The sequence below is a fragment of the Pseudophryne corroboree genome, chromosome 3 (assembly GCF_028390025.1).
Source record: "Pseudophryne corroboree isolate aPseCor3 chromosome 3, aPseCor3.hap2, whole genome shotgun sequence".
In the NCBI taxonomy this organism is placed as follows: Eukaryota; Metazoa; Chordata; class Amphibia; order Anura; family Myobatrachidae; genus Pseudophryne; species Pseudophryne corroboree.
In genome coordinates, this window is record NC_086446.1 from 545,654,483 (window position 1) to 545,679,083 (window position 24,601).

The window sequence follows — 24,601 nt, forward strand, 5'->3', positions numbered from 1 at the left end:
GCCCTGTCTGTCTGGTTGCATGCGTGGCCTATATTTGGTGCCCAGTGTAATATGCAAGACCATACAGTATGTGGTGCTCATTTAAGATGCATAATCAATTTGCAGAACCATATTTGCTGCATCTATAAAGAAAACGGATGTACTATGAGTGGCCGGCAGCAGGGCGTGGGCTCACTGCACTCGCCACGCTGCTGGCACTGTAGCGCGCTACGTGCATCACGCTATTTATTCTCCCTCCAGGGGTGTCGTGGACACCCCAAGAGGGAGAATAGTTGTCAGTATCCCGGCGGTCGGGATCCCGACAGCCGGTATATTGAGTGCCACCCAAAGAAAACCATGTCTTGTGCCGGGTCTAATAGACTGTCCCATAGCAGGGGGTATATTTACTAAAGATTGATTTTCATTGATTTTTAAATCGAGTTAAATCAATCAATATCGATGTTGTATTTCTGGGTCTAAATCACACATAATTTACATAGTTTATAAAAACAGTGTAAAAAATCATCTGTTAGTAAATGTGTGATTTAGACCCAGAACTACAACATCGATGTTGGTCAATTTAAATAGATGAAATCGATCTTTACTAAACATACCCGCAGGTGTCCAGTCTAATATGCAGAGCCATTCATGTCATGTCGAATAAAAAGACTTAAATCAGGTGCCAATCTAACGTGCAGCTCCATATCTGGTGTCCAGTCTAACATGCAGAGCCCACTGTACCAACACTAATACACAAAGCCTCATTTGGTGCCCAGTCTAACATACAGAGCCCACTGCACCACGACTAATATGCAGAGCCTTATCTGGAATCCAGTCTAACATACAGAGCCCACTGCACCACGACTAATATGCAGAGCCTTATCTGGAATCCAGTCTAACATACAGAGCCCACGGTACCAAGACTAATATGCAGAGCCTTATCTGGAATCCAGTCTAACATACAGAGCCCACTGTACCAAAACTAATATGTACAGCCTTATAAGATGTCCAGTTAAATGTGCCTTACCCAAGTTCTTGACATAAAAATGTTTCTCTATGTCAAGGTTATTTCTATCTTATACCCCTTTCACACCGCACAAATAACCCGGTATATTGCCCGGTCGATGTGCTGTGTGAAAGGGGTAAGTCCTGAATAGCTGAGCTGCCTGACCTGGTATTTCAATCTGGGAATAAAGCACGGTTATTCCTGGGTTATTACTGGGTCAGGTGCGGTGTGAACGGGTTACCTGGGACGATGTGTTCCAGAACCTGTTCACATTATGGAGGAGGCAGCGTGACGATGACCTCATCTCCAAGCGCTGCCTCAGCAACTTCCCCCCTATGTCGCCAGCGCCACCTCCGCCCCCGATGGCAACCCGACCTGGCATACTGCCGGGTCACGTTGCCAGTCTGAAAGGGGTCTCATGGCGGGTCACACCCGAGAAGGAACCGTGTACAATTCCCGGGTGCGACCCGCGTTTGCGGTGTGAAAACTGTATTAGAAACTACAAGAATGGACTTCATTTGACTATGTAGCTCCTTAAAATGTTTGGAACTCTGTTTCAGCTAACAGGTAATGTTACTTAATTTACCCATCTTGTAACTTTAGGAGAAACACATTTTGTGGCGTAAGAGGCCTTTCTACAGATGGAAGCATCTCTGAAACTTTGGTTCTGATTCAGAGTTGGGGGCAAAGCAAAAACAAAGCAAGTAACTCACTATACACCTGGGCACAACCATGTTTCTGGTGGGGCAGATTTAAAATGTGCAGAGAGATTTACATTTGGGAGCAGCGCATCCTAGCTTAAACCTAAATTGAATTGTACGTATAAAGTTACCGGTATGTGTGGGCTACATGCAAAAGCAGACAGTATTTACCCTGCATGGAAATATTGTTTGCCCGGGTGCAAATGCAAAGTTACCCCTTTTTGTTTTGCTCCCAACTAGTTGGAATCAGCCTCAATATGTGTCCCAGATCCCTCACTCTGAAGCTGGGTACACACCGTGCAGATCACTCAGCAGATCAAATAAACGCTCCATTCCTCGGAGTGATTCTCTGATCAGTGTGCACGGCCAGATCAGCCCAACAACTGCATAGGTGTGTACCCAGCTTTACATGCCCCACTGACTACACTGACTGTTAAGTATGATGGTTGGTGAATCTTTGTGAAGCAGCTAGCTTCCCGACAGACGGGATCTCGGCGATCGATATACCGATGCCAGAATCCCAAAGGAGGACGCAATTCCGGCGTCTAGATACCAACGCCGCACGTGATACCGGCATCACAATATCAAAAGCCAGCATCCCAATCATCCTGACAACGGGACGCACTGGCGTCCTGATGCGGGGGTGGGGTGGGGAGGTTAGGTTTAATCAGGAGGAGGGTTAGGGTGCAGGGCCCGGAAGGTTAGGGTTAGGAACCCAGGAGGGAGGGTTAGGCACACAGAAGGGGAGGTTAGGGTTAGTTATCAAGTGGGGAGGGTTAGGCACCACCCGGATGGTTAGGAGTCACCCGGGAGGGTTAAGTTTAGGAGCCCACAAGGGAGTGGTTAGGGTAGGGGATTTTAGAGGGGGCTGTCGGGACTCTGATGGACGGATGCCGCTGTCGGTATTCTAACCACCGGCATCCCATCCATCGGGAAATCATACTGAACCGGAATCTTTATATACATAATAGTGACTAATTACAAGCACTGTTTGATCATGTCTGACTTATAGCTCTGCCCTCTTTATCCCTCATTAATAGGGTCAATAACAAGTAGAATATAGAAAATGCTCTAAGCACCTGACAGTGGATAGTCAGTGTTCCTTCGTACCTTTCATCACATTACATAGGCTGGCAGGTCCAGACTGGTCACTTAATGCACCAGGAACAACCCTATGCTAAAAGGTCATTGCTATTATGCCTGATGCAGGGTTCTATATGAGGGAGTTACTTTGTTTATTTATTTGTTACTTTATTTTCTCTCAGAAATTTTCATAATTTCAAACTTAAATATAATGTAAATGCAGCAATCGTCACGTCTCTTGTCCATGAAAACCGACCAGTATTTCAGTAGACTATGCCACTTTGGTCTCTGATTTGTGAATGTTTGGATTTGGTAACAATCAATCTATTCACTGAAAACATTTTAAAAACCTGGGGCAAATGCAGAATGTTAGAGGTATATCAGTGTTGTATTTTTGTATATTTTTATGGGCATTCACAGACATGTAAAATATTCCCCCTCTCTCTTGGCTGTTAGCTCTCACGAGGACAAGATGTTCTCTAACTTTATTCTCATGTATGTCCACTGACTTTTATTTATTTTATATTTTAAAGACCAATTCCACATGGAAATAAACTAGATGGTTACTGTAGCAGAATGTTACCAATAGATGGTCACAGTCAGGCTTGGACTGGCCCACAGGGGTACAGGGGAAACCACTGGTAGGCCCCACTGCCTGGGGGCCCTCCATCTTCTAGGGATCAGGTTCTAGACTGTGCACTTGAATTATATATTATACATGTTACCTTATACTGCACAAGATTATGATGTATTCTCTAGAGTATATTGCTGTCATTAATCTGGCACATTATCATGCATGCACTAGCATTAATTACTATATAAATTATCAAGGAGTCCAGACCAGGTACTCTATAATGGTTAGCCAAACCTCTGTGGTGGCTGTCCACACCCCCTTTGGAGGCTGGCCACACCTCTAATCATGGGCCCCTACCACTGCATACCCTTGGTGGGCCCTTCGTGCTCCAGTCCGACACTGGTCACAGTGAAAGCCCCTTGATATCGTGTGCAAGGCCCATCCCTACAGAACACCTGCTCAGACCTTTAGATGTGCTGGATGACCTGATAGAACCCACCAGAGAGTCAGTTAGTTAAACAAAGGAAGCTCGTAAGATCCATACACAAGGTATCAACAACCGAGATTATGTGTCATTTGTTTCTGTTTGTTTGTCACTTTAAGACTAATACATTAATTTTACTAGTTTATAGTAGTTGTATTACATGATAACTCATTCCTTTACAGGGTTATACTAACAAAGGAGCTGAAGAAAACTATAAGGGGCACCCTGACACCCTACAGATTTATATACCACGTTGCCTTAATTGAAGTTTCTCTATTCGTATCTGTCTGTAGCTCTAACTAATAGTCACCAAATGTAATAAGTCTACTATTCAAGGTACTGGGAGGATTATGTGGGGGGAAAATTTAGTTCTAAAATCTGCCAATAGGGGAAAATATGGCGCCATACAAGGTGAAATATATGAAAAGGTACCTGCCCTCTTAAATTCAGTGTGCACATTTCTGATTTTGGAATTAAAATTTAAGGTCAGTTCAGTTTCTTTTTCAGTTTTTACAAACAGGAAAAATAAACAATTTAAACTGAATTTAAAGTTATTGGTACTCATGCATTTTGCCTTGTACATCGCCATATTTTCTGCTATTGGCAAATTTTAGAAACACATTTCCTTGTGTGTCATTGAATGGTATACTTACTAAATTTGGTGGCATTCCACCTATTAGAGCTACTGACAGCTGTGAATAGGCAAACTATGGCCACATTGTACTTCTCTGTGATATAGGGGGTGATTCCGAGGTGTACGCAAGTAAATCACAGGGTGCTAGCTCCTGATGTGTTACTTCAGCACATGTGTCCCAAAGGTTACAGCTGGGGACGCAGTTTGGGATTGCATGGAGATCCATGCAATTCCAATAGGCGTTCCTGGGCGGTGATTTGGGGGCTGGTTATCAGGGGTGGGCATGGCGGGTTTGTGCAATTCACTAGCGCTGGTAGCCACGTACCGTCATACATGGGGGGTGATCCATACTTGATCGCTCGCTAAAGTTTTTTGCAGCGCTGCGATCAGGTCAGAACTGGCATGTGTAAGCACCGCAATGCGCAGGTGCATTGCATGGGTACAAAGCGGATCATTGCTGTGCGATGGGTTTTATGAAGAATCCATTTAGAAGAAGCGTTTGTGGGTGGCAACTGACTGTTTTCAGGGAGTGGTTGGAAAAAGGCAGGTGTGTCAAAGCCTTTGCAGGGCGGCTGTCTGACGTCAGTTCCGGTCCCGGACAGGCTGAAGTGATCACAGTGGCTAAGTTCTAGGCAACTCAGATACTGCACAAAGTTTTTTGTACCGCTCGGCTGCACATGTGATCGCATACTTGCACAGCTAAAATACTCCCCGGTGGGCAGCGACTAAGCGAACGCAGGACTGCATAAACCAGCTAGCGAACAATCAGGTCTGAATTACCCCCATTCTGAGCAACTATAGGGTTGCTGTACTGTCCGATTGTGAGGTTGATGTCCAATTGATGGTGCACTTTTGTGTGAACATTGGCGGGTTAGAGCTGAGGCCAGTGGGTGTCTCAATAGGATGCCCCCTGGCTGCATCATTACTATCCAGCAAAAGTCGCAGCCACTACTGCGTCCACTCATGAATCATTCCCACAATAAGTTGTTCTGTGATTTCCAATGGAATTGTTGTTAGTTTTTATTTTTAACATGGTCTCAACATGCCTGTATTTCATTATGATGATTGGAAAGGACACACATGGGTAGCAAAGAAGACAGTATATACTGTAACATAAGTAGAGTTACAATGGTCACAACAGTGCTGAGTGTCTACAATCCTGAGGAAGATGTCAATTGACAGCTCTATGAGGTGATGGGAAACACAAAGTAATTTGTGATTATGTAATAATCAATAAGTATTTCAATCCATCAGTATCATCTGTCTGCTGCTTACAAGCATTTATTCAGATTGAAGAATTCCAAACCCTGGACCATAAGAGTCCATTACGTAGAATACAGACTGAGAGGAGTTGGCACCAAATTCTGCAGTTTAAGCTGAATGCCACGGCACCAGAAAGTGTCTCCACCACTGTACATGCTCCTCTGTATCTTTGGGTCTGGAACAAGTGTTGGAATATTTGATTGTCACTCTGGGGCAGATTTTATAGTACTTGAGCATCTGCATTTTGCCCCTGAAACACTGAGTGCTACACTTCATGTCGCCCAAATGGTAGGCAAAGTATGGCAATGTAAATTACAGGGAGCTAAGAGATGACCAAAAAGGGCATAGCTAGAAACGGTATGCAGGCAATCTGCCGGCTGACGGGATCCTGACACCTGGTGAAATGCCGGTGGTCAAAATCCCGCCCGCCGCCCGGAATCCCCACTTGGGTGGTGGTCCATGCCACCACCTGAGGGAGAATAGATCAGTGTGACGACTGAAGGTCACCACCGGGCCCAATGCGTGGCGAGCTGACCTCCAGGATCTCGACAGCCTAGATATCACACTGATCCCCTAGAAACTACCAGACACCACGGCCTTCATAAAATAATAAAAACACTTAAGGTCAGGAGACTTTGTGGTAACTCTAGAGACAAACATATATTACATTCCTGAAATACAAATTTTTGTGAAATCAATATCTGCCCAGTGGGTAGTCAGAGAATGACACAGGCCAGCACTTGGATAGGAAGTCTGTGCTCCAGGACATCAGTAACGTATCTGCATATTTGTGTCTATGGAGGGACTTCAAATTATTCTAATTGTTAATCAGTTTTTTAGTCAGTTGCCTCCACTGTATAACAATTCACTGGAGGTAAGCAGGAACAAAAATATAAACAAAATACAAAATTGTTAGTATACAGAGCTGCCAAGAGTAAGTTTGGGCCCTCTGAGAGGAATGGCAGTAATTATGCAGTATCTAGTCTGCACCAGCAAATGTCTGGCTGCTATGTTGCTGAGCACCGGGATTTCTTACCCAACCCTATATTAGCCAGGGTACCCTCAGCCCCATACTCCCTCCAAGAGCGTTCAGATGCTATTGGTAAAACGGCCCAGAGAAGGGTGGGAGTAGATATCATTAATATAATATTCTATATTTGCTTTCCTTTATTCGGACACAGATAAAGGCCTTCATGGAGCCCTCTTCAATCTAAGCCAACACCTGTGGCTCCAAGGTCTCCCATATGTCCGTTTCCCAAACCAACTCTTGCAGATAAATCTATGGTTGGTTATGAGAAAGTTTTAAGCAATATAAGGCACACTTGAATACTCTTTGTCTACTCTGACAAATTTCAATATAATCTCCCACATCCCAGAAGAGTAGACCTCTGCCTATCTTTTCCGCACATCTCTGATCAAAACTCACCAAATTTCCAGCAGTATATACTGCTGTATCTTATTTGTGTGGCTCATATTTTGTGTATAAATCTGCCTCTGGTATTAACCAGTGCCTCCTGAGCCATTTACCCCACCGCACGTCCCTGCTGACCACGCATGCTAGTCATGTGGTGGTGGCTCCAGAGGTGGGACTGCAGCACAAAGTTCAAATAGGGGAACCACACCGTCATTCCAAACTGACTCACTGGCAGTTGGTGTGGCTCCCCATTTGAAATTTGGACTGCGTTGCACCCCACCTTTGGAGCCGCCACAACTCGGCAGCCATTGCAGGGGAGGGCTCTGGGGGAACCCTCTCCTGGCTAAATTTGCAAAGTGTAGACCATATGCTTCAACAGGGTAACGAGGGACCAAGCCCTGGAATGGCTTGGCAAATCTGGCAGCATCGCATCCCCAATAAAAACCTGCGGGGGCTGCAGCTGAAGTCGGGAATGGAGGGATCATAGCAGGTATTGGAGATATCCGCTTCGATCTCTCTGTGATACAATTGGGTGATACTAAATATCTGCAGTTATGAAAAATGTATTAATATTTATTTAATCTGCACCTGGGGTTTTACAGTTCTATAATAGTTTAATGTCCTTTAGTGCAAATTAATAAGGTTTATAATCCCTAGTTTCAAAATTCAATGGATGAATCCTCTACTTGTATACATACACTACCGTGAAAAGAGACTACTCCATTTTTCCTGTTTTAATTAAAATTTAAGGAGCTCAATTCAGTGAATAACCTGAAATGGTACAAGTACAACGGAAAGCAAATTGCTAGAGGATTAAAAAAAACAAAAAAAGTTTATTAGTCCATAAAAGAAAGTGTACATTTGTACAAAAAAGGGATTTTCAGGGAACAAGTAATAGGATAAGAGCTTACATGTTCTGCAGAAATGAAAGAGTCTTGTCTGGGCAATACATACCCCCTTCCCTACTGGACTACCGCAGACTGAAAGAAGGTCTTATGGACCAATGAGTAATAAATGTAAATCTTTAGTTCATCGTACAGGGGTTTTGTACACCGTTGAGAAGATGGTTCCTCACTGTGTGGAGTTTATTTATTAAGCAGTAGTTTATAAAGTTGCGGCTTCCCACTTGCACTGACTGTGGATTACCACTGTCCACATAGACCCTATGGGGTAGGTGGCTTAACTATATTTATTAAGCGGAAGAAATCCTAGCTGTCCACCATTGGGTAACACCATCTATATACAGGGGATGCAGTTAATATACCGGCCTTCGGGATCCCAGCATTCAGGATAACGACGATGGAGTCCCGACAGCTGGTGAAATGCCGGCGGTCACAATCCCAACCGCAGTACCGTTTTCCCACTCGGATGGTGGCGTGGCCACTGGATCAGAAGCGAGGCCACCGAGTCGGAATCGTGGTGAGCACAGCGAGCCCGCGAGGGGTCTCGCTACCTCACCGCAGGGATTTCAGCTGACGGGATGCCGCTGTCGGTATACTGACAGCCGGCATCCTGTCTGCCAGTCTCCCATATGTATTCCATATAGAGTGTTATGATAAGGTCCCCCTCCCATTGCCGGCAATAGGGGGACATTGCTGGGCCCCCGCTGGCATAAACAGCTATGCGCATGTGCACTACACATTCACCCTTCACTGGTAGCATCAGGCTTCTGGAAACCAAGAAAATAAGAATGTTAAGGAGGCCGACACTGCCACATGTCCCTGTAAGGTAAGTATTGCTAAATACTGGTGGTAAAATCATAAGCATAGCTGCAGACAACAGCAATAAGATCACACTGGCCTGGGGATGGCCATCGACCATCAATGATTCGAAAATCATCGATGGTCTATGACCAATGTCGAATACTTTTACCATCGATGGGGGAGAATCAGGTGGTTTCCCACCATCGATGGTTTAGTGCTACCGAATTATTATTTTTTTCCCTCATAGTGTCAGAGCACTGAGACTAGCCCCGCCCCCTGACACCTGTGAAGCCACACACCCTGGCTCTGATTGGCCTGTATTACAGGGAACAGTAATACAGGGGGTGACCATTGATGGGTAAACTCATCGATGGTTCCTTTACAGATGGTTTTACACTATCGAGGTTATCCATCAATGGTACCATCGATGGTGACCATTGATGGATAACCTACCGATGGCCATCCCTACACTGGTCCAGTCTGCAATAATATCTGCATGAGTCATCCCACTATCCAGTGGCACACGCACAGTGGAAGGGAAAGCTCTGTCTTGAGCTTTCATTTGCACTTGCTGACAAAAAAATTACACTGAAAAAATCTTTAAAAATAAAAACATAAGTTATTATTACTAATTTATTATTCTTAATTTAAATAACAATGCATTTTTCCTTGGTGTACCATGCAGGCGGATCCCAGGAGCCCATCCTGGGATCCACCTGTATGGTACACAATATCATCTTCAATAGTCTCAGATGCAGTGGTAGTTTTTCCTATGGGCGACACTTGCTGGGGAACGGCACACCAGCCTGATGAAGCTAGGTGATTCTCTTTTGGGTGGGGTTTGGGCTGCTTTGGTGGTATTGAGGCATCCAGACTGAACCCGTAATGAAGAGGCAGTGATGTTAGCGGGGGCAATCCCATAATATACAATATTATACAATATCCCATAATATACAATATTTTTGCATATGGTAGAGAGAGATCTGACTGGTATCCTATAATCCCTAAAATTGCTATATTATTTCTGTTCTGTAGACACACCTGTGTGCTACATCCCGTTATCCACAACATTCTCAGATAATACATTTATTCTAGAGACATGCCTGGTGTAACATACCATCATTTAGAACAATGTCATATAAATACTATTCAAAGATCTATATACGTCCAGTTATCTACAATATTCTTAGATACTATTATAATATTGTATTCTACAGCCATCACCGTCATCATTTTCAGATCTGGGCGTCACATTCTATTATCCACATATTCTGGATAACAACTTACTCTAGAGGTCATTGTATATGGTACACCTAGGGTTGCCACCTCATGCATCATCGATTCCTGGAGATCCACCCCCCTAATCCCAACAACCCCCCCCCACGGCCCCAAGCAATGCTCATGTAAATAAAATGATGCACCATATTTATAAAATATTTTACATACAAACAATGTAAATGAAACAGTGTATCTATATAAATAGGAATATAATAGTCGCCACTTGGATACATTACAGGCATTTGGTGCCTTAAACTAGATTGTGTGAAAGAGGGAAGAATCATGGAAGTGTAAGTGTTGCACACAACCTAATCAATATCAAGCTTCAACAGGTTAAACAAACAAATGCACTACTAAAAGGTGTCTGTTAGTGATTAAAAAATATACATAAATCTATATATAACTTGAGCCTCTATTTGTTTCATGCATGCTCATTATATTATAAATATATGTGTGACATGCCTGTCAGCTCTCGTTGCTCTTCTCACATGAGCCGGGCCGGCATTACTTCACCACCGCAGCTCGGGAAGACGCTGAGGAAGATGTGCCGAAAAACCTCCTGGAGGGTTGCCACCAAATACTGGAGAATCCAGGAAATCAGGGAGAGGTGGCAACCCTAGGTACACCCCATCATTCCCATATAATAACACTATTCTACAGACAGTCCTATATGGTAGAGACATATCAGTGTGGTACATTCCAGCAGCCTCAACATTTCCAAATAATCATAATCCAAAGATATATTTGTGATATCCTTTTAACCCTATATTCCCAGATATTAATCATATTATAGACACAAATCTGAGGGTTATAATTCATCATCCACAACATTTTCAGATAATAATCATATGGAGAAGACCTGCGTGATATTTCTCATTATCAACAATATTCTTAGATAATAATCCTTTTTGAAACATAGACCTGTGCGGCGCATTCCATCATCCACAACATTCTCAGATAATAATTATATTCTAAAGAACCCTATAATCCACAACATATAGCGCAAAAATATTCTGTAGCGCTTTATAGAGAAAATTTGTCCATTCACAATCAATTCCTGCCCAAGGAGTTTACAATCTAAAAATTCCTTATCATGTGTAGACACATACACATTAGGGTTCATTTTTGTTGGTAGACAATATATATACCAGTATATTTTGGATAGTGGGAGAAAACCTGAGTACCTGAAGGAAACCCACGCAAGCACGGGAGACTATAGAAACTCCACAGTTAGGTTGGTGATAGAAATCGAACTCAAGACCTCATTGCTGTGATGTAGTAATGCTAACCATTACACCAATGCTGTACAAAAATACATCTATTCTCGAGATGGGTGTAGTATGGTTTGCCGGCGGACACGTTCCCGGCGGCCAGCACACCGGTGCCAGGATCCCGTCCGCCGGCATGCCGACAGCGGAGCGAGCGCAAATGAGCCCCTTGCGGGCTCGCTGTGCTCGCCACGCTGCGCTTGCCATGCTGCGGACATGGTGGCGCTCATCTCCCTCCAAGGGGTTCGTGGACCCCCAAGAGGGAGAATAGGTGTCAATATGCCGGGTGTCGGGATGCCGGCGCCAGTATAACGAGCGCCGGGATCCCAACAGCCTGCAAACTGAATACCACCCCCCGAGATAGACCTGTTTGGTAAATTCCATTAGCATTATCCACAATATTCTAAAATAGCCTATTCTAGAGACTTGTATAGCGCATCCCAATATCTCCAATATTCTTTAATAATAATTCTGTTCTAGAGACAAGCTTGTGTGGTTCATCCCATAATCCATAACATTCTTTAATAATAATTCTATTCTTGAGACAGATTTGTGTGTTTCATCCCATAATCCACAACATTCTTTAATAACAATTCTATTCTAGAAACAGATTTGTGTTTCATCCCATAATCCAGTGGTTCTCAAACATTTTTGAATCATGGCGCCCTAGAGTATCAGAATCTTTTACGCGGCAACCCCAGGCCAAATTTTCTGATTGAGAAATTTAGAAATAAATGTTAAATGAATTAAATTGTGTTTATATGTCATCCTTAGGGTCAGTTATGTGGTGAGGGACAGGATATGCTTCTGTTTGTCCACATATTCTATGATTGACAGCCACCAGCACTGGTTTTGCCTATTACATTAATCATAAATAATTTGAATTGGTCCTGGACCACCAATCCAAGGCACCCCTGCAAGTGTCCCGAGGCACCCCAGGGTGCCTAGGCTCACAGTTTGGGAACCACTGCCATATTCCACAACAACTATTAATAATAATTATATTCTAGAAACAGATTTGTGTGGTTCATCCCATAATCCACAACGTTCTTTAACAATAATCCTATTCTAGAGACAGACTTGTGTGGTACATTCCATCATCGACAACATTCTTATATATTAACCCTATTTCAGATACAGACATATATTGCGCAGGTAAGCATTACTAGCCTGTTAAAATAGCAAGACTGTTGTAAATATAAATATTTACTTACATTTTTGTGTACAACTCATTTTAAAATTCCAGGAGTCTTAACATTCAAATTGTATGGGGTAAATTTACTAAGATTCGTGTTTTCCCGTATGAGGTCAAAGTTCAATCACGAATGACATCGAAAGTGTAAATATGCAACTTTTTGAATTGATTACGACTAATTTACTAAGCTGCCGTATTCTGCATTTTCGGGTTTTCCGATGTCGATGTCATTCGTTTTTTTTTGCAGTGTTTTACGTGAGTGACTTGTAAAACACTGCCGACTTTAATACAATGAATCTCGGCCGGATCTGAGAGATCCGTGCTGGGCTTCAATGTGCACTTTGTTTAACAAAAAAATAAAGTTTAAATGTTAAAAAAAATTTGCGTAGGGTCCCCCCTCCTAAGGCAAACCAGCCTCGGGCTCTTTGAGCCGATCCTGGTTGCAGAAATATGGGAAAAAAATGGACAGGGGTTCCCCCATATTTAAGCAACCAGCATCGGGCTCTGCGCCTGGTCCTGGTTCCAAAAATACGGGGGACAAAAAGTGTAGGGGTCCCCCGTATTTTTGAAACCAGCACCGGGCTCCACTAGCTGGACAGATAATGCCACAGCCGGGGGTCACTTTTATACAGTGCCTTGCGGCCGTGGCATCAAATATCCAACTAGTCACCCCTGGCCGGGGTACCCTGGGGGAGTGGGGACCCCTTCAATCAAGGGGTCCCCCCCCCAGCCACCCAAGGGCCAGGGGTGCAGCCCGAGGCTGTCCCCCCCATCCAATAGGCTGCGGATGGGGGGCTGATAGCCTTTGTGAAAAGTGATTGATATTGTTTTTAGTAGCAGTACTACAAGGCCCAGCAAGCCTCCCCCGCAAGCTGGTACTTGGAGAACCACAAGTACCAGCATGCGGCGGAAAAACGGGCCCGCTGGTACCTGTAGTACTACTACTAAAAAAATACCCCAATAAAGACAACACACACACACCTTGAAAGTATAACTTTAATACATCCATCCACACCTCCATATACACATACTTATTACTTACCTTATGTTCCCACGCAGGTCGGTCCTCTTCTCCAGTAGAATCCATGGTGTACCTGTAGAAAAAATTATACTCACATAATCCAGTGTTTTCGGCTCCTCGGTAAATCCTTTTGTAATCCACGTACTTGAAAAAAGAAAAAAACGGATACCCGACCACGAACTGAAAGGGGACCCATGTTTTCACATGGGTCCCCTTTCCCCGAATGCCAGAAACCCACTCTGACTGATGTCTAAGTGGGTTTCTTCAGCCAATCAGGGAGCGCTACGTTGTGGCACCCTCCTGATCGGCTGTGTGCTCCTGTACTGTCTGACAGGCGGCACACGGCAGTGTTACAATGTAGCGCCTATGCGCTCCATTGTAACCAATGGTGGGAACTTTGTAGTCAGCGGTGAGGTCACTTTCGGTCAACCGCTGACCTGAAAGTTCCCACCATTGGTTACAATGGAGCGCATAGGCGCTACATTGTAACACTGCCGTGTGCCGCCTGTCATACAGTACAGGAGCACACAGCCGATCAGGAGGGTGCCAAACGTAGCGCTCCCTGATTGGCTGAAGAAACCCACTTAGACATCAGTCAGAGTGGGTTTCTGGCATTCGGGGAAAGGGGACCCATGTGAAAACATGGGTCCCCTTTCAGTTCGTGGTCGGGTATCCGTTTTTTTATTTTTTCAAGTACGTGGATTACAAAAGGATTTACCGAGGGGCCGAAAACACTGGATTATGTGAGTATAATTTTTTCTACAGGTACACAATGGATTCTACTGGAGAAGAGGACCGACCCTCGTGTGAACATAAGGTAAGTATGTGTATATGGAGGTGTGGATGGATGTATTAAAGTTATACTTTCAAGGTGTGTGTGTGTTGTCTTTATTGGGGTATTATTTTAGTAGTAGTACTACAGGTACCAGCGGGCCCGTTTTTCCGCCGCATGCTGGTACTTGTGGTTCTCCAAGTACCAGCTTGCGGGGGAGGCTTGCTGGGCCTTGTAGTACTGCTACTAAAAACAATATCAATCACTTTTCACAAAGGCTATCAGCCCCCCATTCGCAGCCTATTGGATGGGGGGGACAGCCTCGGGCTTCACCCCTGGCCCTTGGGTGGCTGGGGGGGGGGACACCCCTTGATTGAAGGGGTCCCCACTCCCCCAGGGTACCCCGGCCAGGGGTGACTAGTTGGATATTTGATGCCACGGCCGCAAGGCACTGTATAAAAGTGACCCCCGGCTGTGGCATTATCTGTCCAGCTAGTGGAGCCCGGTGCTGGTTTCAAAAATACGGGGGACCCCTACTCTTTTTGTCCCCCGTATTTTTGGAACCAGGACCAGGCGCAGAGCCCGATGCTGGTTGCTTAAATATGGGGGAACCCCTGTCCATTTTTTTCCCATATTTCTGCAACCAGGATCGGCTCAAAGAGCCCGAGGCTGGTTTGCCTTAGGAGGGGGGACCCCACGCAATTTTTTTTTCAGAAAATTTATAACATTTCCCCCCCGTTCCCACTGAAAAACATGCACGGATCTCATGGATCCGTGCATGCCTATATAAACACGGGATAAAAAAGCAGGTCTGTTTTTTTTTAGCACTTTTTCACGATTTGTATTTTATCACGGCAGTGTTTGGCTATTGTCGGCAGTGTTTGTGTTTTGCACTTTTTAGTAAATTCCCGATTTCTAGCAAATTGCAGGCGTATTTGACCGATGGTGTATTGATTCGTGATTTTTTCCTAGGACTTCCAAAATATTACGAATGCCCTCATCACTGCCGTGATTTTTGCTTAGTAAATTACCGAGATGACACTTTGATGAAAAAACGGCATCTCGCTCAAAATCGGGACCTTAGTAAATATACCCCAATGCTTGTATGTGAGACCTAAACCAGTTTGAGTATCACACATATGCCCCTGTACAGATTTGCGTGAATGTGACCAGTACTCCAGCTTCCATCTAGAGGGGCGGGATGAGTGAGGAAAGGGATGGACTTAAATAACTTGAGTAAAGGCCCCTATATATCTATCCAGCGATTCCCTGATGAAGCGGGACCTGCCGACCGAATTTGAGGATCAGTTACCAGCAATGATCAGCGATCTATCAGGGAATCTAAACATGTTAAAAATGCTTGATTTGCCGATCAGGGCAGTTTCAACCGGTATCAATATTCCCAATTCCCCGCCCCAGTTGTTGAACGATCGGGACACTGCCCCAATACATCACTGATGTATGGGGGTTTAAAGTAGGTGCACAGAGACACAGAAACACCTGTCCAGGCCATATAACTAGCAGGTGCAAATACAGAATGATGATGAAGATACTCACAACAGAAGCCTGACTTTGAATGTGGATCAGTATGGTATCCGAAGGTCAGTATACCGACACTGCTTATTACACCCGGAGTGTAGGAATAAATTGTTTTCAAACCTTGCATCAGCCCCATTGTGTAACAAAGAGCTACAAACTATGGGGGTCAACAGATCTGATCGCTGGGCTGCAAATGTTGCTGTCCTGCGTTCAGATAGTCGCCACCTCCAGGGGAAGTGTATATTCGCCTTCGTTTTTCATGACACTCCCTGTAAATGTCAGTTTCCACCCACAAATGGCCTCTTCCTATTAATCACCTTGCGAACGCCTGTGCAATTGGATTTTTCGCACCATCCCGTCACGGTGCATAAGTGCAGTGAGGACCTGATCGACCGCTGTGCGAAAATGCACAGCAGCGATCAGGTCTGAATGACCCCCTAAAACAACAACCCAGATTATAAAATTAATTTAAATATATAAATGAAATCTGGGGGCGTGGCCACGGCGGTGAGCAGGTAGGAAGCAGGTTGGTGGAGCTCCCCGGACGGATAGATCCTGAACCCATCCTGGGGCCCCTTCTGAGGCTCAAACCCGGCCTGGCATAGAGCACTGTCTGTGGGGAGGCGGCGGGCATCATTTGCGGACCTGTTCCGGAGCTCCCAGCCTGCACCAGCGGCCGCCCGACTCCTGGGCCTAGGCCACCAGAGGATCCCTGAGCTCAATTTGCGCCGGGAATTGGCTTCCCCTGTGCCTGGGGTGAGCGGCGCCCCTCACCTGTGTCCCCTGGTTGTTTCTTCCAGCCGCTTCTGCCCCCCTGGAGCCTGGAATCGAGCTCCTTGTACAGGGAAGGTAGAGACTGCATAATCCGGCGGCCATCTTGGCTGCAGCTTTCCTCACATATCCTGCCTGAGTGACTCTATGCACTCGTGGGGACTGCAGGGCTGAGGGAACTGCTCTGGGCATGGACTGTCCTATCTTTGTGGAACACTACATATTATACATTATCATACCGCCCCAGGCCCCTTTGCCCCCCCCCCCCCCCCCCCCTCCGCTGTACTCTCCTGTTGGATGCCCTGGAGTGCTGCTGACATTATACCTCCTCCCCTCTGCTGTGCTTTCTGACACTGAATACAGGGACCTTGAGTGCTGCCTGAGCCTTGCCACCATGGTGAAGGGTGGCCAGAGTGCGGCGGCGGCTAAATTGGAGAAGTTTGCCCGTCAACCGGCTGCTCAGCCGACTCCCCCGGCTGGGGCCGACTCGGGCGCGGACGTGCAGCCACCTCCTCCTTCCATTCAGCAGGTCCTGGAGGCCATAACGGCCAGTGAACAGCGACTGTCGGACAAAATGGAGAAGGTGCAGTGTGACCTATCCTTATTACGCCAGGATGTTCAGCGGGTCCGGGAGAGAGTGGGAGAAACGGAGACGCGGGTCTCTAATTTGGAAGACCTCAGCGGCCCCCTCCAACGGTCTGTTTCTGCGGTTACACAGCAAGTCTCTACACTGCAAACTAAACTCCTGGATATGGAGGGACGACTTCGCAGAAACAACGTAAGATTCGTGGGCTTGCCTGAGAAGGAGGAAGGGGCACATCCTGAGGACTTCCTGGAATCCTGGCTGACAGAAGCGTATGGCGCTGAATCCTTTACATCCCAGTTTGCAGTGGAGCGGGCGCATCGGGTACCGTTCCGGCCTCTGCCCCCAGGGGCCCCGCCGCGGACATTTATAGCCAAGTTTCTACACTATAAAGACCGAGACTCTGTTCTACGCCTGGGTCACACGAAGGGCCCCCTGATTCGAAATGGTGTCCGGGTGTCAGTATTTCCGGATTTCGCTGCGGATGTCCAAAAAGACCGGGCCCAGTTTCTGCCTGTCAAGCGGCGACTTCGCGACCTGAATCTCCCCTATTCGATGCTGTTCCCCTCTCGGCTGCGTGTGGTGGCGGACGGGGAAACTAAGTTCTTCAACACTCCGAGGGAGGCGGCGGCCTGGCTGGACAGATATGCTCCGGGTGCCCGCCAGCTGGCTCCGGACTGACGCCCAGCTACCTTTCTCCATGGGCCATCAATACGCAAGTATACGTCCGGGGTGCTTCCCCTGGTCATGGTTGTTCTAGACATTGTTGAGCAGTGACTTTACATACAGTATTAAGGGTTTCTTTCCCTTTGGGTCTGTTTGCTGTGTATAGTGCTGTCGTAGGCTTTCTTGGGCTACCAGGGTTGGTGGTTTGTTAGGGATATGTGTATGTCACAGTTCAGGGAGGTATACGGGGAGGGGGGATATTGTGGGGATGCTGTTTATTTTTCTGATATGTTTTTATTTCTGTTTTGTATTGTTTTTTGTTTTTCATATGATGGCCTATTCTTATGCGAGGTGAGGTTGTGCTATTTCAGGGGTCATGGGTTCCGGGGTAGCACTCTGCAGGGGCAGGTAGGAGCCCAGACAATGCTGCTGCTTGGGCTTTCACAAGGCGCTGCGTCTCAGAATATGCATGGTACGACATGTCTGCTTTAAAGATTTTGGCATGGAACGTCCGGGGCATTAATAATAAAGTAAAGCGGTCCCTGGTATTCAAAATGATTAAGAAATATGGCCCGGACGTCATCTGTTTGAGCAAAACTTATTTGGAGGGAAATACGCTGTTGTCGCTCCATAGGCCTTGGGTGGGCTGGGAGTATCATTCCTCTTACTCCTCCTCTTCCAGGGGAGTATCGGTAATGATACGGAGAACCGTACAGTTTGAATTGATCACGGTGAACACTGATCCATACGGCAGGTTTGTGTTTATGGAATGTAAGCTGAACTCCCGTGCTTTACTCATTTTGTCTGTCTACATCCCCCCCCCCCCCCCCGTTTTCATATGATGTCCTGCTGAAATCTGCATCGTTTATTGCTTCATCCCCCCATATTCCTGTTATATGTCTGGGGGATTTTAATAACGTGCTGGATGTCTCCCTGGATAGATGGAGGTCCTCTCGAGGTCCGGGGGCGGGAGGTGGCCAGTCAACTTCTCACTCTAAGTTTGCGGATGTTATAGATAGCATGCAGTGGGTGGATATTTGGAGGGTTCGGCACCCTACACTTAGGAAGTACTTATGCTACTCTGGTACGTATGGCACATTCTCCAGAATCGACCTGGCCCTGGTCTCGCCCGAGCTTCTACCTAGTGTAACGGATGTTCATTATGAAGCGCGCGGGGTGTCTGACCACTCGCCCATGTTGTTGTCTCTCGACGTGGAGTGCCGGAGGGGACAGTCTTACTGGAGGTTGCATCCATCCTGGTTGATTCAGTTATGATAATGCCCGGATTTAAAGTCCAGGTGGGAGGGCTTTTCTGCGGATAATGTGGGCTCGGTCCCGGTACATATTGTCTGGGACACATTCAAAGCATATTTGCGTGGTACACTGATTGGAAAAAATTGCTACCCGCAAGTTAGAGTACAGAGCGATGGAGCGACAGCTTGAGTATGACTATAGGTTTCTAGAGACCAGATACTTGGCGGAGGGCACTTCCGCTCTAATGGTACGGTGGTTGTTAGCTAAAGAGGCTTGGCTGGCTCACCTCTCCGACAAAAATGCACGCTCCCTCTTGTTCAGGGCAACTATTATATATATGCAGGCAGACAGGCCAGGTAGTTTATTAGCTCATTTGGTGCACTATGATCGTCCTGGGAATACGATAGTGCAGATGTCTGGCCCTGACGGCTCCATGGTGAGCAATACCCCTGACATGGTACAGCTGTTCCTTTCGTACTTCAGGGAGATTTATGACTCTCAGATGACGTGCTCCGAGGGGGACTTAGATATGTACTTGTCTAATATACCCCTTCCAAAGCTTCCCCCTGAGGCTAGGGATTCTTTAGATGCGCCCTTGACTTTAGAGGAAATGACGGCGGCGATAGGAATGTGTCCCGGTGGTAAGTCTCCGGGAAGTGACGGCATTCCCACCGAGCTGTACAAACAGTATGTGCAGTTCTTTGGCCCAAAACTACTTGAGATGTACACTGATATATTTGCCTCCAATCACCTTCCTCCCTCAATGTCCGAGGCAGTTATTATTGTACTGCCAAAGCCCGGCAAGGACCCCAAATTGATGGAGTCCTATAGACCAATCTACCTTATCCCTACCGATGCCAAGATCCTGGCAAAAATCCTCGCGGTACGGCTTAACCTGGTTATCCAAACGGTAATACATCGGGATCAATCTGGCTTTATGCCGGGGAAATCCACGTCCATCAATTTGCGTAGGCTCTATACTGTATTACAGGCTCCACATGATTTCCCCTCGGACGCGGTTGTAGTTTCGCTGGACGCGGCTAAGGCCTTCGACAGCGTTGAATGGTCCTATCTGTGGGGAGTCATGAAATATATGGGCTTTGGTCCTAATTTTATACAATGGATCAAACTACTCTATAAAAATCCACGTGCCAGGATCTTGGTCAACGGCTATATATCCTCCTCCTTCACCCTGACTCGGGGCACCAGACAGGGATGCCCCCTTTCCCCCGCCTTATTTGCCATAGCCATCGAGCCCCTGGCTTGTCTGGTTAGATCGCATTCGGACATTGGGGGAGTTGTAACGGGCCCCTGCACTGACAAAATAGCCCTTTATGCGGATGACCTGTTGCTGTTCTTACATGACTATGCCGTGGATATGCCTGTAGTGCTGCAGGTCATAGAGACCTTTGGCAGCTTCTCAGGTCTCCGTATAAACTGGTCCAAATCATTTATAATGCCCATCATGGGTTCTCCTCCCCAGGTCCCGAAGATACCCCTCCCACTGTGCTGGACGAGCCAGTTTAAATACCTTGGGATCCAGGTTACTAACGACCCCTCGGACTATATACCCTTGAACTTTGACCCTCTTGTACACATGATCGTACGCAAGTCAAGGGCCTGGTGTAAACTCCCACTGACAATGACGGGTAGGGTTAGCCTTATTAAAATGATAGTTTTGCCCAAGCTACTGTATGTTTTTTCACAATCCCCTGTGTACGTCTTTTTGGCCTTCTTTAAGAAGTTAAACAGTATATTGACATCACTGGTATGGGCCAATAAAAGGCCTAGAATAAAGTTGACTACCCTTACTAGACAAAAAGCAGACGGGGGATTGGCCTTGCCTCACTTCCAACTGTACTATTATGCGGCCCAGTTAGCTCACATTGGCATTTGGTTACGGAGAGGAGAGGAGGCCGAGTTATGTTGGGCGTTTCTCAGGTGCTATTACCCGGACCTTTCCCCGGCGCAGATATTGGTGGGAGGGAGCGCTTCCCGACTGTCTCCTCCTATTGTTTTTCAGGCCATGAAGATTTGGCTGGCCTTGACAGGCATGTTTGGGTATGATGGTATGGACCCGGATACTCCTCTTTGGCACTCCGCATCGCTTCGTGAGATGGGGTCCTTGGAGGGAGCGGGGGTGTGGGCCCCGTACTCTGTGACTTCCATATCCCAGCTGTATAGCGACGGTGCTCTGAAATCCTTTCAGCACCTAAAAGAGGAGTTTGGTCTCCCGAACTCTTACTTTTACAGATATTTGCAGCTCCGACACGCCTTACAATCACAGTTCGGGGATTCTCCCCCGGCGCTCCTCCCCTTCCCCATTAAGACCTTTTTATGTGCATTGGGTCGGGTCAAGGTGATATCCTTCACCTACTCGTACCTTCTTGCAACAATTCATGCAGACCCGCTCTCGAACCTTCGGGAACGTTGGGAGCATGACTTAGGCCCTATAGATGTGGAGGAGTGGGGGGTCGCGCTGGGGAACTCGGCCAGGTCACCAAATCACTGCGGTTCCAACAAATTCAACTCTTTATACTGCACAGATCGTATATGACGCCGAGCAGGTTGGCCAGATTCGGGGCTGGTGGTGCTGCCACTTGTCCTAAATGCGGGACTGCTGGCGGATCATTCTGGCATCTAGTGTGGGAGTGTCCATCCTTGCAGGTGTTTTGGGCTGGGGTCGGGTCGATTCTGGAACATACGGGAATACCGAGAGGCATGCTGACTCCGGGATTCTGCATTTTGGGGGTGGGAGGGCCTGATTCTGGGCCCCGGTGGGAAGGATTGTATGCTCGTAGCATTTGCGCCCTTGCTAAGGTATGCATAGCGCGGACATGGATGGCCCCACATTCTCCTACGATGTCTGCATTCAAAGCCTTGGTGAACGACACCGTATTGAAAGATCGGTATGTTTATATGAAAAACAATGCTCTCTCTAAATACGGGAAAATATGGTCCTTCTGGATCAATTCTAGATACTCCTCCCCTGCCCTCAAGCTTTGAGACGTATCGTGCCTTAATGGTGGCCTGGTTTTCTGGGACTTATGTAACCGACCTGGGTTCCTCCACCCGTTTTGGTATTTATATTATGTGGATTTTGTACCTCGCCTCGCACGACTACGAGACCATAGGCTTGATGGTATTGATTTGTTTTACTCTGCTTATGTTTCTGTTTATTATTATTTATTTTATTTTATCTATCTTTTTTTTTGTGTTTTTTTGGATAATTATGGTTATTTTAGGCACCTTTGTTTGGTGCACTAGGCCGTATCTGGCCTTATAGTTGGGGGGTTAATTGAGCTAGTTTGGGGAGAAATTTTAAAATGTTTTACGAATGTGTTGACATTTACTTTCAGACTTCAAAAAAACTGTTTTGGTGGGTTGTTATTAGATAGCCTTATGTCTGCCGGTCATGTTTAAACTTGTGTGTATATGGTGTGGCGAGGCTATGCAAACTATAAATGTTATATAACATCACCCGGATCTCCCGGTATACACTGAAATGTCTGTAACTCTTCCATTCTGTTGAATAAAAATACTCTATTCAAAAAAATATATATATAAATGAAATCTAATGTGTGACTGGTTTCTGTGAGCTACAGCACTATTCTGTTATTTAAACCATGCAAGCAATGTCTTACATATTAGCTGTTCTAAATAACAGACACATGGACCATTTCTGATCTAAATACCTCAAAATAATAGTGTACTGAGCTCCAGAAGAATCATTAAAGTCTTAATAAATAAACAAAATACCAAATGGCAGGATAGAAAATACAGTCCTCCAAATATAACCTCAACACGTGCCGCAGCCATTGAGTGGCCATGAGAAGGACTGTATTTATTTGAGAGTGTTGTTACTTTGTTGAAACCAAGGGAATATTGTGGGCTGAACTTTACTTTGCCCAGATCAGATAAACTGTATAGCGTAACACGACATGGAACATTAGCTGGTCATCTTCAACTAAACAAATCTATTTTATCCCTTTCTTGGTCATTAACCTATAGGGCCGAATGAAATGGAGTGGGATACTGATTATGCAAATAACAGAGTGAAAACTCACTATAACATGTGCTGGATTTGGTTACAGACACTGAACTAATTTTTATACATAACTATCTATGAAAAACACAAAAGACGAACAGGAGTCTTCCAAACCAAAAAGGCACCTGTGGGAGATATGGTTATTTGGGGTGTGATTATGGGTGTGAATGTATCCTGTTATTTGTTGGTATCCTGGAGCAATAAATTCAGCTACCTGACTATAAGTACTATAGTCTTGCTTAAACCAAGTGCAATTGATCAGTGACATATAAGAAATAACTCGTAAGGGCCCTACACATTGGCCGATCCGCCGCCGAGCTGCCCGACGGCGGATACGACCGACGGGCGTCCCGGCGGTGGGGGGTCAGTGACCGGGGGAGTGAAGTTTCTTCATTCCCCCCGTCACCCGGCTCCGTAGCAGTGCAGGCAAATATGGACGAGATCGTCCATATTGGCCTGCATGCACAGCCGACGGGGCACCAGTGATGAATGAGCGTGGGGCCGCGCATCGTTCATCGCTTGTGCCTCCACACTCAAAGATATGAACGGTATCTCGTTCATTAATGAACGAGATACCGTTCATATCTTTGAGTGATGTCTCCCAGTGTGTAGGGCCTATAACAGTCACTGGGCCTTATTCAGGTTTGTTAGCAAACCAAAAAAGCACCCTAATGGGCAAAACCAGGTGCACTGCAGGTGGGGCAGATGTAACATGTGCAGCAAGAATGAGATAAAAAAAATAAAAGCTGACAGTATTTACCATGCACACAAACAATATAACCCACCCAAATCGGAATCTCTCTGCACATGTAACATCTGCCCCACCTGCAGTGTAACATGGTTTTGCCCATTAGAGTGCTTTCTTGGTTTGCTGACTTTTTTTGTGCAAGACAAACAAGTGATTATTATTGGAATACTAAAAAAGACATTATTGATCATTAGAAACAGACAAAATCCCTAATATGCTCAGACAAACCAATCTGAAGGCTTGAAAAGAAGTAGACGTGTTACTCTTGCATAAGACCGAATGTAGTTCTGCAAAACCCTGAATGGTTTAGATCGGGTTCACTACGATATGCCGGCGGTCGGGCTCCCGGCGACCAGCATACCGGCGCCGGGAGCCCGACCGCCGGCTTACCGACAGTGTGGCGAGCGCAAATTAGCCCCTTCTCCCTCCAGGGGGGTCGTGGACCCCCACGAGGGAAAATAAGTGTCGGTATGCCGGCTGTCGGGATGCCGGCGCCGGTATACTGTGCGCCGGAATCCCGTCAGTCGGCATACTGAAGACCACCCTTTAGATCAGTGGTTCCCAAACTCGGGTCCCCATTTATCAAGCTTTGGAGAGTGATAAATAGCACAGTGATA

General features: G+C 46.1%; 1 protein-coding gene across 1 annotated transcript in view; it reads right to left on the minus strand.

Moving 5' to 3' along the window:
* The window catches only part of FASN (fatty acid synthase), a 162,333-nt gene that overhangs the window by 127,539 nt on the left and 10,193 nt on the right, over nt 1–24,601 (minus strand). The window lies entirely within an intron of this gene.